At 43.4% G+C, this 14,646-nt stretch overlaps 1 protein-coding gene across 12 annotated transcripts in view; it reads left to right on the top strand.

Moving 5' to 3' along the window:
• Positions 1-14,646, top strand: part of CHD7 (chromodomain helicase DNA binding protein 7) — a 186,911-nt gene that overhangs the window by 4,729 nt on the left and 167,536 nt on the right. The window lies entirely within an intron of this gene.

The raw sequence follows: 14,646 nt of genomic DNA, 5'->3' as shown, positions 1-14,646 counted from the left end.
ATATTTTACTTTTATCAATATATTAAAATTCTTAAATGAAACCACACCTCTCTGATAAAAATAATGAATAGAAGTAGGAAATCATCATGATACTGTCAAATAGGAATTTATCTTGTGATCATTAGTGAATCTTTGGATATTTAGAGAGTTGAGGACCTTAGAGAGCTAACCTAACTTTCTCATTTTACAGATTAAGAAACTAAAGCCCAGAGAGATTAATTAAATGAGTTGCCTCTGGCTGGTCACCCGGGGCTGCTGGTCACCAAGACAGGGCTGTCTTGGTCATGGTTGTCTTCTTGGTGCCCAGCTTGGTGCCAGTGTAGGGGAGGTACTAGGTTTGTTTGTTTGTTTTTTGGATGACTAAGCTGGGTCTGGAAGAATGGAGCTCTACCTCTTAGGTTTTCATCAAAATCACCTTTGGCTTCAGAATTTAGCACCCCTCTTAAAGGTGTTCTGAAGCCTGTAAAAATTTGTCTCTACTGTGTAATGGTTTGGAGGTTTTTTGTTTTTTGTTTTGTAAAACTACGATTATCTGTCTAGAAAAATGCAGAGATAATTATTCCAAGATTTGATTACTGTTTTCATTTAAGAAGCTTGTATTCATTATCATAACTAGATTTCTGTACCTTTTAACTAATGTTAGGTGACTGGAAACATGATTGTTTTCCCAGTGAAGTATTTTTAGAGGGTTCTGTTAAAAAATAATGTAGAATAGTAATACAGAAGCATAACTTGGTAGTAAAAGTCTGATTGGTCCTTGGATTTGTTCAGTTATGTGAGGTGACACTTTCTTTAGTGGCCTTTTTAGCCTCTAAAGTGCTGTAGGTGTCAGCCTTGGCCCTAGTGGCAAGTGACTTTGGACCACAATCAGTTTTCCTGGTTTGTCTGTTTTCTTGTTCATCCATTCAGGTACTTGCTTATTGGTTACCTTTCAGGTGAAGGGTACTGTATTGGGAAAACAGTGGTGCCACAAGAAGACGTGGTAGACCCAGACAAGACATGAATAGAGCAACTGCACTGTCCTAGGTGCTGTGCAGTGGGTACTGGGAGGAGTGAGAGCTAGATGGGGGCCCATCTAGCTGTGTGGGTTTTCAGACCTTAGGAAGTGGTTGTAGCACTGCCATCTAAGTGATGCTAGAAAAGGAGGGTAGCGTTAGCTAACTTAGAGGGAGGTAGTGTGTTTGAGGTCTACTGAGAGCCACTACTCTACTGAGAACCACTACATGTGACTCGAGACAGGTGGAGGCCAGCGTGGGTAGGGCCCGTGGAATACTGAATTTGGGATTTGAGAAAAAGTTACAGAGCTACTGATGAGTGTTAAGCAGTGGTTGACAGGGATGGATTTATTTTCTGAAGAAGATTGGATTAATGGGTAAGGCAGCAGAGGGAGAATAGGTTAGGGGCCGCATCCAGCCTGCTGTTGCTGTGCTCCATTTGATGGGGAAATAATAATGGTTTGGACGAATTTGGTGGCTGTGAGGATGGAGAAAAATAGGCTTGCGTGAAAAGTACTCAGGAGGTATGATGGCTAGGACTTGGAGGAGAGATTTCCTCTTGGGGAGCAGAAGGTGTCAGGGAAAATATACATGTACATGTATACATACATATACACACTGTTCAGCCAGCCGGCTGGTTGGTGATGTTGTTCACTACGGCAGGGAGCACCCCATGAGAACCAGATCTGAGGACGGTGCTGGTCTGCTTTTACAGCCTATGATTGAAGTAGCAGGTAACGGACCATGATTCCCTTGCTCAGCTTTCTTTCCATTGCTAGTGGCATTCCAGAACTTTCCCAAAATGATCTGTGAGCTTCCTCAAAAAGTGGTGCGTGGCGAGTCCACCAAGGAGTGCTGGTAAAGGTCCGTGAGATGCAGCGGGGAGAAAAGAGAAGAAACCATTGTTATTTGCCTAAAACATGGCACTTTCTTTGTTACTTGGCTGAGATGTAGCACTTGGAATGAATTTGCTCATCACAGACTGATAACAAGCCTATGGTAAGCAGACTTGGCCACATTTTGTTCTTCTGCATCTCCACGTTGTGGTGGTGGCTTTCTCTTGCTAGTTACGTACTGACCAAGGTGCTCAGGTTCCCAGCAGATAGCCCGTGGGTCGCACTCTGCTCAGTGAGGGGAGTTAATTGTGTTTTAGGAGCTGCTTGCAGTCGTACATGGGTGTGGTATGGATCCTACATTAGGATCCCTACCTGTCTTTTAGTGGATGATGTATAACTTTGCTGTGTAAATTATCTTAAAAGCCACTTTGTTCAATTATTATAAAAAGTGGATTATATAGCATGGTTAGTAGCAAATGAGAGATGCTAACCGATAAATCTAGAAAAGCTTCTAATGAGATAAATTATGAAAATCCTGAATGTTTGTCTTGAAACAGTTTTTGAGGGAAGTGTTCAGATTTTTGTGTTTGTTAGTTTATGTAGGAAATGATATTACCCACCTATTTTTGTTATAAATCAGACTTTGATCTTGGTGTGCATGAAGATATCCTTCTTGGGACTCCTTGCCTTTTGGTAGGGTCTGTTTCAAAGGTACTTTCATTGACATTGTTCTTCATAGGCTTTTCTGGTGGCCAGTGTGACTTGGGCAAGTCTCTCCAAATTCTTCCTGGCTCCTTCGGGATAGGCAGGATTGTGTGGCTCTAGGGACATAGGCTGATTGTAAGGAAATGCTTTATGTGACAGTTTTACCTCTCGTTCGGAACGATTATTTGAATAAGTTTTAAAATTCAGGAATAGTGTTTCCTGTGGTGGAAGAGTGTACCAGCTGGGCTTGCTTGCTCTACCTCCTGATAAACTGTTGTTACCTACTCCGTGCCAGCTTCCTTATTGCACTGTTTCTTCAGCATGGTAGTTTTCAGTTTTTCAAAAACTTTATAAGATGCATTTTTTTTTGTTTGCTCGCTCTCATCAACAGTACCTTCTCATAATTTAAGAAATCATTGCCTTCTCAGAGGTGTAGACACTAAATGGAAAGCTGCATGCAGGTTCCTGTGATGTGGGTTTTAGTGGAAGAATATAGAGGATGTTTATTTGTCCTGCCCCCTCCCACCTCCACTCTGCAACGCCAGTGAGCTAGCAGGTTTGAGTTTTCCACTGTGTATCTCATATATGGGGTTGGGGTGGGGCAGGTCAGGCAAAGAGCTACTGTCAGCATGGGGACAGTGGGATCTGGATTGCCACAGTGAGACTTTGTGGAGGGAAAGGCAGGGAATTAGACACTTGTGTCTCTCTCCCTGGGATCCACCACTTAAAATAGTCAGAGATTTTTACACTGTAGTTGCAGTAGGTCTAATAAAGGATACGGGATACCTTAGTGATCAGTTTTTTCCCCTAATCCTGTGGCAAGTTGGGGGACTCTTTCAGCTTTTTTAAAGGGTCCACTTTTTTCTCTTTTTATTCTTCTGTAAGATATCCATAACAGAATCTGTTGATAATTAGCAAGTGTGCTATGATTTAAACGCACATAAAAACTATTATCTTTGATGTGATACTAAGAGGCGAATGGTGAGAAGGTCCCCTGTAGAATCATAAGCATGCTTTAGTTTCTAAGATAGTTCCTGCCATTGCACTAAGTGAATAATAAAATCAGTTTGAGCACAGGTGTACAATCAAAAATATGCCTTGCTTGGTGATGTATTTTAGGGTGTATGGGTCTAGAAATTACTTCATTTATGGATGGGACTAATATATTGAAACAGTGAAGCCTACATCCTCAAGGTGAACTTTTTTGAAACCTCTCTATTGCAGTATTTCATATTCTTGTATACTTGACCTTGTTTGTGCTTGGAATTTTGCTTTGGCCAATTGCAGGTGTATTGATCTTGTCAGAAAAATCATGCAGACTCATCTTGAGAATTTAAAAATCTTGATTAAATGAAGGAGCTTTATTTTTCTATTAGGTGTGTGTTGGGGCAGTCAGCTAAAAAGGTGTGGAAATAACAAAACAGCATTACAAATAACAGTAATAACTTTAGCTACTAACCAATAGTTAGTTAAGGAGCATTTCCAGTCAAGTAGGTATTATGCTAAGTATTTTAATGGATTGTTTCATTTACCTATCAAAACCTAGGAGAGAAGTAGAATTACTTTCTGCATTTATAGATGAGGAGACCTCAGTTGAGAGGTTAAATTGCCCAGGACCTTAAAATTCTAGCAAGTGATGAGGAGGAATTTGAATCCAGATTGGCCAGTGTCCAGAATCTGCATGTGTAACTGTCTTTCTCTGTTTTGTCCTCAGTAAGCTCTGAGACCATCATTTCTGTCTTAATAGACAAAGGTCTGTTAAAAATACTGGTAGCACCCTGTCATCCTCTGTCGTACCCTGTTACTGTGTCCACTCAGTGCAGGTTATTTCTGTCCACACTCCCTCTGTTTGGCCTTCTGTATTTGTGGGGCCATATGTCTTGATGTCTACAGTGACTAAGTCCCATGTCTTTCACTCTTTCTGTCCCTCCTTTGCCGTGGAGGTGAGAACAATTGTTCTTATGGTGGTTTTATCCTGTGGTGGCTGAGAACTTGAGTTCTGACATCAGATCAGAGTGAACCGTAAAAGTGGAAATAATACTCCTACCAACTGGGGCACCTGGGTGGCTCAGTGGGTTGGGCCTCTGCCTTCGGCTCAGGTCATGATCTCAGAGTCCTGGGATTGAGCCCTTCATCAGGCTCTGTGTTCGGCGTGGAGCCTGCTTCTCCCTCTCTCTCTCTCTCTGCCTGCCTCTCTGCCTACTTGTGATCTGTCAAATAAATAAATAAAATCATAAAAATAAAATTACTCCTACCAAGTATCCAGGGTTGTGATGGGAGATTAATGAGATACTTTAGCTAAAGCACTTGGTATAGCAAATGGCATATGTATTGAGTAGTTATTATTATTTTGAATAGTTATTATTTGCTTACTCTTAATCATTGAGTTTATCAAACCATGTATTTTATTTTTTTTAGTTTTTTAAATAAGATTTTATTTATTTATTTGACAGAGATCACAAGTAGGCAGAGAGGCAAGCAGAGAGAGAAGGGGAAGCAGGCTCCCCACTGAGCAGAGAGCCGGATGTGGGGCTCGATCCCAGGACCCTGAGATCATGACCTGAGCTGAAGGCAGAGGTTTAACCCACTGAGCCACCCAGGTGCCCCTTGATTTTATTTTTAATTTAAAAAGTCCCCATAACCCTAAATTATGACTGGAAAGATTAAGTGGCCTGCAGTAGTGATCGGCTATACCTTTTTCACTTTTCCCCGGGAACAGACATAAAATTATTTGTCCCTTGTCCTGGTGTATAACTAGACGTTGTTTAGCTAAGTTCTTGTAGTTACTGAGAGGCGGTTGTGAGATATCCCAACTACTAAAAATGACAAATTTGAGGAACTAGTTCTTCCTTTTGAGCTGTAAGATACCCATTTGCAGCCTGAATCGTGGCTGCCTCACTGGCAAACCAGTCATTCTTTCTTTTCCTCAAACCTGCACTTCTCCCCAAATGCCAGAGGATGTAGTCTTAGGCCGTCAGTGGTGTGGGCATGTTCGATCAGTTCTGGAGTATTAGAACTTCCCAGTTCAGACTGGAGGGTTACAGAGTATAAGAATACTCTGGAGCTTTTGGTCTTCAAGTCGCTGATCATTTGTTCCAGCCCCCTGTCCTCTCCAAATTCTCTTTATTGCTTAAGGAGGAAACAAGATGGGATCTAAAATGAAGGTAGATTTGGGGCCAGGATTTGGAGTAGCTACAAGTGAATGAGATGGTTCCCTTCCTCTGGAAGGGTAAGGCTCTGGAATAGTTCTCTTGGAATTCCACTGCTATCTAGACAGGCATGACAATGGAAGAGGTGGAGTATAGACAACTTTCATTTTTTAAGATTCCATTTTCTTTTCACTTAAAAGCAACTTTACGGGCACAATAAAATGGTCGGGCACAATAAAATGGTCGGGCAAAATGTAAACACTTGATCAGTATGGACGCAGGGAGTTCCTTGTACTGTTCTTCCATCTTTATTGCAAACTTGGGAAGTTGTCCGCAAATCAAAGTTTCTTAAGTAACATGACTGACTCTAAGGGCTTGATCTTAGTAGCTAGCCCTTGGCGTGGACTTCTTGTGAGTTCACATTTTGTTAAATTTCTTATTTATGTGAACTGTTTTCACTGACTCCTGAAGGTAGGATTAATCAAAATGCTGAGGTAGCGGGGCACCTGTGTGGCTCAGTCGGTTAAGCATCTGCTTTCAGTTTGGGTCAGGGTCCTGGGGCCCTGGGCTAGGGCCCCGATGTGCCCTGCTTCACAGGGAGTCTGCTTCCTCTGCTCCTCTCCTGCTTGTGCACACTCTCTCTTCATGTCAGCTGAAAAAATAAAATCTTAAAATAACCAAAAATGCTGAGGTAGGTGAGGGAATGGAGTTTTAGAGTTTGTTTAATAAATTTAATAAATTTGCCCCAAATCACAGCTGTTAAAGATGGAGTTGGGCTCATTCATTTCGTAGCTCATTCATTTAGTAGCCTGTGGCATTAACCTCTCTGCAGAACTTGCTTTGTTGGATGGACCCATCCAACAAACAGGATGTAGGCCTTGGAAGGGTAGGATGAACGTAACAAGATCTTACATTCCTGTGCTTTGGAGGGCTGCCTCCTGGAAAGAAATTGAGAGGCAGAAAGGTGTCTCTTAATGGCTTATAATTAGTGAAGTTTCTTTTCCTCAGATGTTATAGCTTACTGTGAATGCTTTCAGCCCAGAAGACACATGTTCATTGTAAGACTTCCTGGTGTCCCAGCCCTGTTTTTGTTTACCAGTCCAAGACCTAGCCAGCATCAGAGTATTCAGCTTGCAACAGAAAGGTGTTCCCGAATGTTCCTTCCCAGTGTTTATCCTAGATGTGATTCACTTAGTATCTTTTCCTCCTTACACAGACCTTAAGTTGCCTGGGCAGGAACCCAGGATGCTGCGTAGGCTCACTTGTTCCTCATAGATGCATTATTTGGAGGAATATGCATCCTCCTTGTAGAATGCGTCTGCTAACACATAAGATGGCAGGCCATCTTCTCCAACCATACGTTGCATGGTTTCAATTGGTATAAAATTCAAATGCATTAATCAGTAAACTTTTATGTTTTGGGGTAGATGTGGGTTCCTTTTCCAGAAGGTTAAAAAAAAAGAAAAGAAAAAAAAATCCTAAATGCTAATACTACTTTGCCTCATAGAAATATTTATGGTGATATGTTTCTACATTTTCTTTGTGTTTATAGATTTTTCTTTCCCCTTTCACAACTGAAGAAACTGTTGCCTAGTTTGAATACAGTGAGCTTCTAGTTGAAACTTAAGTTTTGCCATTTTTTGGTACAATTAAAATTAAAATGTTTGTCTGGATTGTGTTAAGTTTCAGAACTGGGTTTATCACCAGAATTAGCATTTTAAGTTTTCCGTTTCCCCCCTCATTAAAAACCAAAAATAAACATCTGGGCTGGTGTCATAAAGAACTTTGTGGCCAGTATGGGCTGCTGAGAGCCATGGTGTTTAGCTGTTTGGGTGCCACAGGAGAAGGAAGCGTCTGTCTTATGTGCTGTCAGATCCAGTTGTAAGGACACAGTACAGTAGCACAGTCGGGTGCTTTCCCCACGTGGCTGAGCCCACCGGCGTGGACACTGCTGTAACCGGGTTGTGGGCTGGCAAGTGTGTGCTGTAGTGCTGTTGGACTGCTCTGTGCGGGAGCAAAGGTCATGTGCTGTCCAGGGAGCTGCACGGGAACCAGGCTTTTGCGAGCAGAATGGCTGATGTTGGGACCCCCTGTCATAGTCTACAGCTCAGGCTTTTCAGAACCTCGGGAGATGGCCATATTGTTGGGATTTTCCTTTATGGGTCACTGCTGCAAACCAACAGTAATGTCTTCCTTTAGCAGATCTAAAAAATGACCATTTCTTACCTTTGCCTTCTCTAAAAATGACTGCTTGGGCCAGCTGTTGGCTCCGGTAAGAGATTTGGCTCTTGTTTGACCTGCCAGGCCAGGGGTGAGAAAATGGGTCAGTGATTCAGATGATTAAGGCACGACAGCATTAATTCATATCCCTGTGAAATTTACTTAACTATTTCTTACTCCCAATGTTGTCCTTCGTGAGAGCAACTCCACCTTGCCCTTTTCTTACTGTTTTGAAGCAGTTGTATGGGAAACGATCGATCATTATCCTTGGGGCAGAAAGCAGCTTTTTAACAATGTTTTTATCTCCTTCTCCTTTCTGCCTTCCCCCTTCCACCTTGCCAGGATTCAGAAGGTGTACGAACGAGGTTGCTTTGCAGAAATAATGCAGTCATTGGTCTTTAGGAAGAGTGGAGTTTGAGCTGGGCTGAGGCACCTTTTTCATCTCTTTTCTTCAAGGGATTCATAAAATGAGTCCATGTGGGTGATGTTTTGGATTTTATGTAGTTATTTTACAAGTGCACTTGGTAAGATTCAGATAACTAATAAAATAGGTTTTTGTCATGCTTTAGAATTGACACAGTCCTCTGGCGTACTTGCTAAAAATGCAGATTCCTCTAGGTCCATCCTACTGAGTTGGAATCTCTGTGGGCCATCTAAAATCTGACTTTTTATCTTGGTGTTTCAGTACTCTAAAAAGCCACACATTCAGGCAAATGTGGTAGTTACACAGTGGGCATACCTGGGAAGTAGAAAACAATTTGGAAAAAAGGAAACCCCACTCATATGTACTCACAATATTTTTGGTGACTTGTGCAAGTACTGTTACTCGCTTACATGCAGAGGAGTGAGGTGTGGCTGCTGTTTGGTGTGTCAGTTGATAGAAAAGGCGAAGATGGACGGCTGGATCGAGTTTAAAAGCATAGTCCGCTTTAGAGGTGGTGTCAGAAAGGAGAGGAGAATAGCTCGTTTGTATTTATTTGTTACATTTGATTTTCCTTCCTGCCATGGAATAATTACAACTTTGTTTAGTGTGTACTTCTGGTTTACATGGTGCGGGTGTGAACAGGGAATGGGCTGACGTGCAGCCGTGCTATTTTTGGGCAGCCCATTTCAAGCGAGTATCACTTCCAAGGACATGTAATAACTTTAAAATGAGAGTTCTCTTGAAACGTAATTTGGCGAGTGGGTTAGTGCTGTCTTTGAGGACTTGTTAGCAGAGTTCTCTGGAGGAGACTCGAAGCCCGTGTTGAGAGGGTGGAAGGACGCATCCACACGGAGGATTTTGCTCAGCTGTCCCCTTCCTCTCTGGCTTAGCGCTCACAGTACTTGTCTCCCTGGACCCTGGCACGCAGGCTCTGTCAGGCTCCTGGGCCTTGCGTCCCATGTTCCCGCGGGTCCTCCTTCCTCTCCGTCCTGTTCCCTGCGGACGCCGGCACTCGGGGTTCCCTCTCATCTGCGGCGGGCACTCGGGGGTCCCTCTCGTCGGCTCCCGGGCCTGGTTGAGCCCACAGCCTCGCTCTGGTTTCTGTGTGACGGACTCCTCAATCTGTATTCCTGTTTCCGCTATCTCTCCCGTCCTCTCCGCTGTGTCCTCAGACTGTGTGAAACCTGGCTTTCTAACACCTCCTCCTCCCTGCCCAAGCGTAACAAAAGCCCGAAGCTCCAATTCCAGTTCTTTTCTCTTGAGTTCTGGCTGTCCTGAGGCCTGCACTGCTGGTGGTGGTTCCTGACTCCTGACTCCTGGCTCCCGGTCCTGGTCCCAGCCGCCGGTGGTGTGTTGCAGGCTCCTTCTCCGCAGAGGGTGCCCCATCCTGGTGTCCTGGCATCCTGGCTCCTTCTACTGCATTGCACTCTCCCTGACGCCCGCTCGGCTATTAGAGCGCAGTCCTGGGCCTGCGGGGCCGTCGCTGTCATTGTTAGTTGCACTGGAGGAGAGCAGGGCAGGAACCAGTGTCTGGTGGATCCCCCCCCACCCCCCAATCCCCTTTCCTGGCCTTTTGCATCTTCGGTCTGTGCCCGGGCTGCCACTGCAGGCATCCTCCCCACCCAGGCCGGGAGTTTAGAAGGAGTCGGCTGTGGGGTGCAGCAGGCTGCGAAGCGTGGGCCCCGCTCCAGCTCTGCTCCTTGTGGGGCGGCCTCCGTGACGGCGGCCTCTGCGTGGTTGCTCTTGGGGCCCGGTGTTAGTGCGAGGTTGCCCTGTGCCTGAGGCCTTGCTGGCCTTCTCCGCGGCAGGTAGCACCTTGTGCCTGGCTGGCTCCTAGGTAGTTCAGAACCTGGGTGGGAAAGCAGGGGAGAGTTACTCTGGCCTCCTCAGACCCCCTCGTTGCAGCCCTGGCGTGTGATCCGAACGTGGTTTCCCACCGTGGCATTGTTTTGACCCAGTATGGAAGCTGCGTCACGGGTTAATTCAGTGTGTTTGTAGGTCAGCCCAGTAATGTCTGTTTTCTAAGATTGTGTTGGAGGGAAAACTGTTAAAACTAGCTCCTGAAATCCTTTGGGAGGGAATTGCTGGCTGCATTGGGTGTGACCTAAGTAAGTACTGGAGTGGGTGATGTTAGCATGAGGAACCATTTGGTGACACTGGAATCTAGGTGGATGCCTGACTTCTGAGCTCGTGCGAGCACATCAGACTTTTAGGAATGGGGTTAGAGAAAACTGGACCCAACCTGATCTATGTTAGAGTGAGCTTTTAAATAAAGGGCCGTACCCACGTCAGTTCTAGGAAGGACTTTAATGAATGCAGAGACATGGCCCGTAACGGCAGAGCAAAATTCAATAATGTTTTCAGATTTACATCTCTAAAGAGAAAAATGACAATTTCTGTGGGAGGTTTGTAATACAGTCTTTTTGGTTTTTGGGAATCTGGATATGCCTACTGAAAGCTGTTATTTCATTAACTCTTTCAAAGGTAATAGAATTATGAGTATGTAAATCTTGATAATATTTTTGGTGCCTAGGACTTTGATGTTTGTGAAGGTGTGCCCATGTAAAATTATAAGTTCCTTGGGAGGTACTGAAATTGTTCTGCAGCTCTAGGAAGTGCAGGTTCATCCACACGTGACAGTGTGGGACAGGACGGCACAGTGTATGTCATTGAGTGCTAAAAAGGTGTGATGCTGTCAGTCTGGTAGCAACTGGAAGCAGCAAGTGCAGGACTTGGTAATGGAGGAAGAAATCAGGAGGTCTGACTTGCACTGTCTTTTGGGAGGTTGGAGTAGCTGAGAAAGCATATGAACAAAAGCAGAGACCTGTCAGCCCAGGATCCTGGCAGGGAGCAGACAGGTAGCCCAGAGTAGCTTGAATGGGCCAGCGCAGGGGACTTTTTTCCCAGTGCCCTCCCTGGGAGGACACAGCCACTGCCATGCACCTGCCCCCTCCCCCTCTCTGTCCCTGAGTCAGTCCCCCATGGCTGAGTGAGGCCTGCCGGCTCAGGGAGGATCCGAGTAGGCCAGGAAGAAAGGAGCAGGGCTGGGAGAGACAAGAAGGGTGTGGGCTGTGGCGAAACTGGAAGTTCAGAGTGTTAGATCCTGACTTCCATTACGTGATGGAATGGAGTTGAAAGGTTAGTTTGGCAACATGTGATGGATTGCAGTTGAAGAGGGACTAGAGGCAAAAAGTCAGAGCGGCTGGAGTCGGCCAGCCGGCAGTGGTGGAGCCCTGAGTACGGGGAAGCTGAAGAGGAGAGCTTGGGACCCGGTGAGCAAGGGGAGGGCGGGGTGGGGACCCGTCACTCCAGGAGCCTGGTATGGAGCTGAGAGTGCTTCGAGGAGAACTTAGGTTGGATATTGTGAACTGAGATTGAGAAGTAGAAAACATTGGAGGAGGGTAAGATGTATAAAAAGAGAAAGTGATCACATTAGAAAGGTTCCAAAGGAAAGCTTCTTAACTGGCGAAGTTGTGCAACTTGCACGTCAAGAAACAGCAAAATACTAAACTGTTTTTGTTTGTTTTAAATAAAAGGATCTTATGAAGATGACTTTGGAACTGTTTTCACATGTAGCTTGACTTTATTTTTGTAAATATCCTTTACAGCTTGGGCATCCTTGGAATAACGTGACAGTATCCTATGGAATATTAATATTACTCTCTCAGAGTCAAATCAGCGCCATGGCAATTTGATCAGGAGTCTGTAGGAAGGCCATACAAATAGTTACTACAAACCGAAGTTCACCAGTTTACTGTAGTTCAACTTTCTTTTAAATGTGTGTGTCCCAACATTAGGAAGGACAGTCTCATGTTTTATACTTCGTCTACTCTATGTGTGGATCTGTTAAAAAGACACATCAGCATTTTCGGGGAGAGAATACAGCAGAGACACAGTTACAGCCCAAAGGAAAGCCATAAAGGGTATCAGTAGATAATGCATAGAAGAAAATTCAGTTGCCAATAAACATAAACATTTCCAAATTGTGGAGTAATAAAAGTGCAGATTAAAACGAGATCATTGGGGCACCTGGGTGGCTCAGTGGGTTGAGCCTCTTCCTTCGGCTTGGGTTGTGGTCTCTGGGTCCTGGGATCGAGCCCCACGGGGGGCTCTACTCAGCATGGAGCCTGCTCCCCCCCCCCCCACCGTCTGTTGCTCTCCCTACTTGTGATCTCTCTCTCTCTGTCATATAAGTAAATAAAGTCTTTAAAAAAACCAACAAAAACGAGATCCCTTTTTTCTCCTTGTCAAATAAGTAAAAATATAAAACATATTCTTGATGCTGCCAGAATATCGATGAAGCTTGCACACTCAGTGCTGTCTGAAGTTCAATAAATACAAATATTTTGGAATGAAACTGGGGATTATATGTCTCAAGACATTTATAAATAGCCATTGAAGTGTTAACCATGTATCCTAAGAAAGAATCTGAAATGCAATCAGCTATTATGAATAAAGAGTTGCAGCATTTTTTCTGAGTGAAAAATTACAAATGGTTTAATTTGTGTTCTATCATCTGTTAGAATATTAGGCAAACATCACAAATCACGTTTTTAAAAAATAAAACTTGTAAGAGTAGGGTATAAAATAATATTAACTGTGGTCCCAATTTTATACAGATTAATTTATAAGCATAGGAAAAGACTAGAGGGAAATATATCAGTTTAAAAACACGAGTGATTTCAGAGATTGGCAGTTTTACTTAGTTAAAAGCTCCGATTCCTGAGTTAACTAGATCTGGTTTGAATCTCTAACAGCTTATTGGCTGTTTGACTTTTGGACAAGTGACTTCTTAGCTCTTTGTGACCACAGGCAAGGGTTTTTTTTTTTTTTTTTTTTTTTTTAAACTTAACTAAGACTCAGTTTCTTGAGCTCTAACTAGGAGATGATAATAGTACTTACCTCCTGGGCTTACTTAGATTAATGTAATAGTGCTTTTAAAATACTTCACACAGTGCTTGTTGTATCATTAGCACTCAGTAAATGTTAGTTTTTTGGATTGCAGATGATTTTTATTTTAATATTTTTGTATTTATTTACTTATTTATTTGACAGAAATCACAAGTAGGCAGAGAGGCAGGCAGAGAGAGAGGAAGGGAAGCAGGCTCCCTGCTGAGCAGAGAGCCTGATGTAGGGCTCTATCACAGGACCCCGGGATCATGACCTGAACTGAAGGCAGAGTCCTTAACCCACTGAGCCACCCAGGCTCCTCTAATCTTTTTATTTTTAAAATTCTAAACTGAAAGATACTTTTACAATCAAGAAAAACAATAACCACCACCAAGAAGCTGTCTGGTACCTTATAAGGAAGGATGGACTGACAATTTTTCACTCTTTTATGGTAGGGCTGGGAAAATCTTCTGAAAACAAAACAAAACAAAACAAAACAAAACTTAGCTGGTTATTGGGTGCCTGGGTGGGTCAGTGGGTTAAAGCCTCTGCCTTCGGCTCAGGTCATGATCCCAGGGTCCTGGGATCGAGCCCCACATCGGGCTCTCTGCTCAGCAGGGAGCCTGCTTCCTCCTCTCTCTCTGCCTCTCTGCCTACCTGTGATCTCACTCTCTGTCAAATAAATAAAGAATCTTTAAAAAAAAAAAAAACCAACTTAGCTGGTTATATTGTTTAAACAAATAGTCCCAACTTTTCCCTCCCAGGGTTTTTCTTTTTTCTAGGTCACTTAGCAATAATTAGCTTATTTTTTCTATCCCAAAGAAATTTTGTTCTGTAGTGAGTTGAATTTTAAAGACCCCCCCTTTTAAGTTTTCTGAAGTCAAACAAAACAAGAATCCTCTTTTTCCTCCCCTTGAAAACAAGTCATCTTTAAAAATATTTCTATAGATGAGATCTGAATTTGGTTAATATTAACTGCACATTTAGCACTCAAATTTCAGACATATTTAGTGCTAGCTTCTGTACGTCTCACCTAATTGTTTAAATATGTGAGCATGATTTTGATATTTGGGAGGTGGAGGAGAAAGCCCTTGAGGTTTTCGAGCTTGAGTTAAAAGGCTTATTGTGTCTTGGAGCAAGTTGATGTAAGCTAGTAGGAAGACTTCAGCATCTGGAACTCTCTCACCTTGGAACTGTGTCTTTCTCGTAGAAGAAACACATCTGGGCTGCATGCAGCCTAGAGAAACAGTCTCTGTTTCCTTCACAGGAGGGTAACAGATTTGCACTTAGAATAAAATAACTTCAAAGCTTTTGTCTCCTTGAAGTTATGTTACCTTGCATTTATCGCACACATTCTTTATTATATCTTCTGTGGCAAACAGAGTAGGGTAAGAAAAGAATGGAGACAAGTTGTTAACATTATCCCC

This window comes from Mustela nivalis (assembly GCF_964662115.1).
Source record: "Mustela nivalis genome assembly, chromosome: 2".
NCBI classification, from domain to species: domain Eukaryota; kingdom Metazoa; phylum Chordata; class Mammalia; order Carnivora; family Mustelidae; genus Mustela; species Mustela nivalis.
This window is presented reverse-complemented; position numbering and strand designations above follow the sequence as displayed.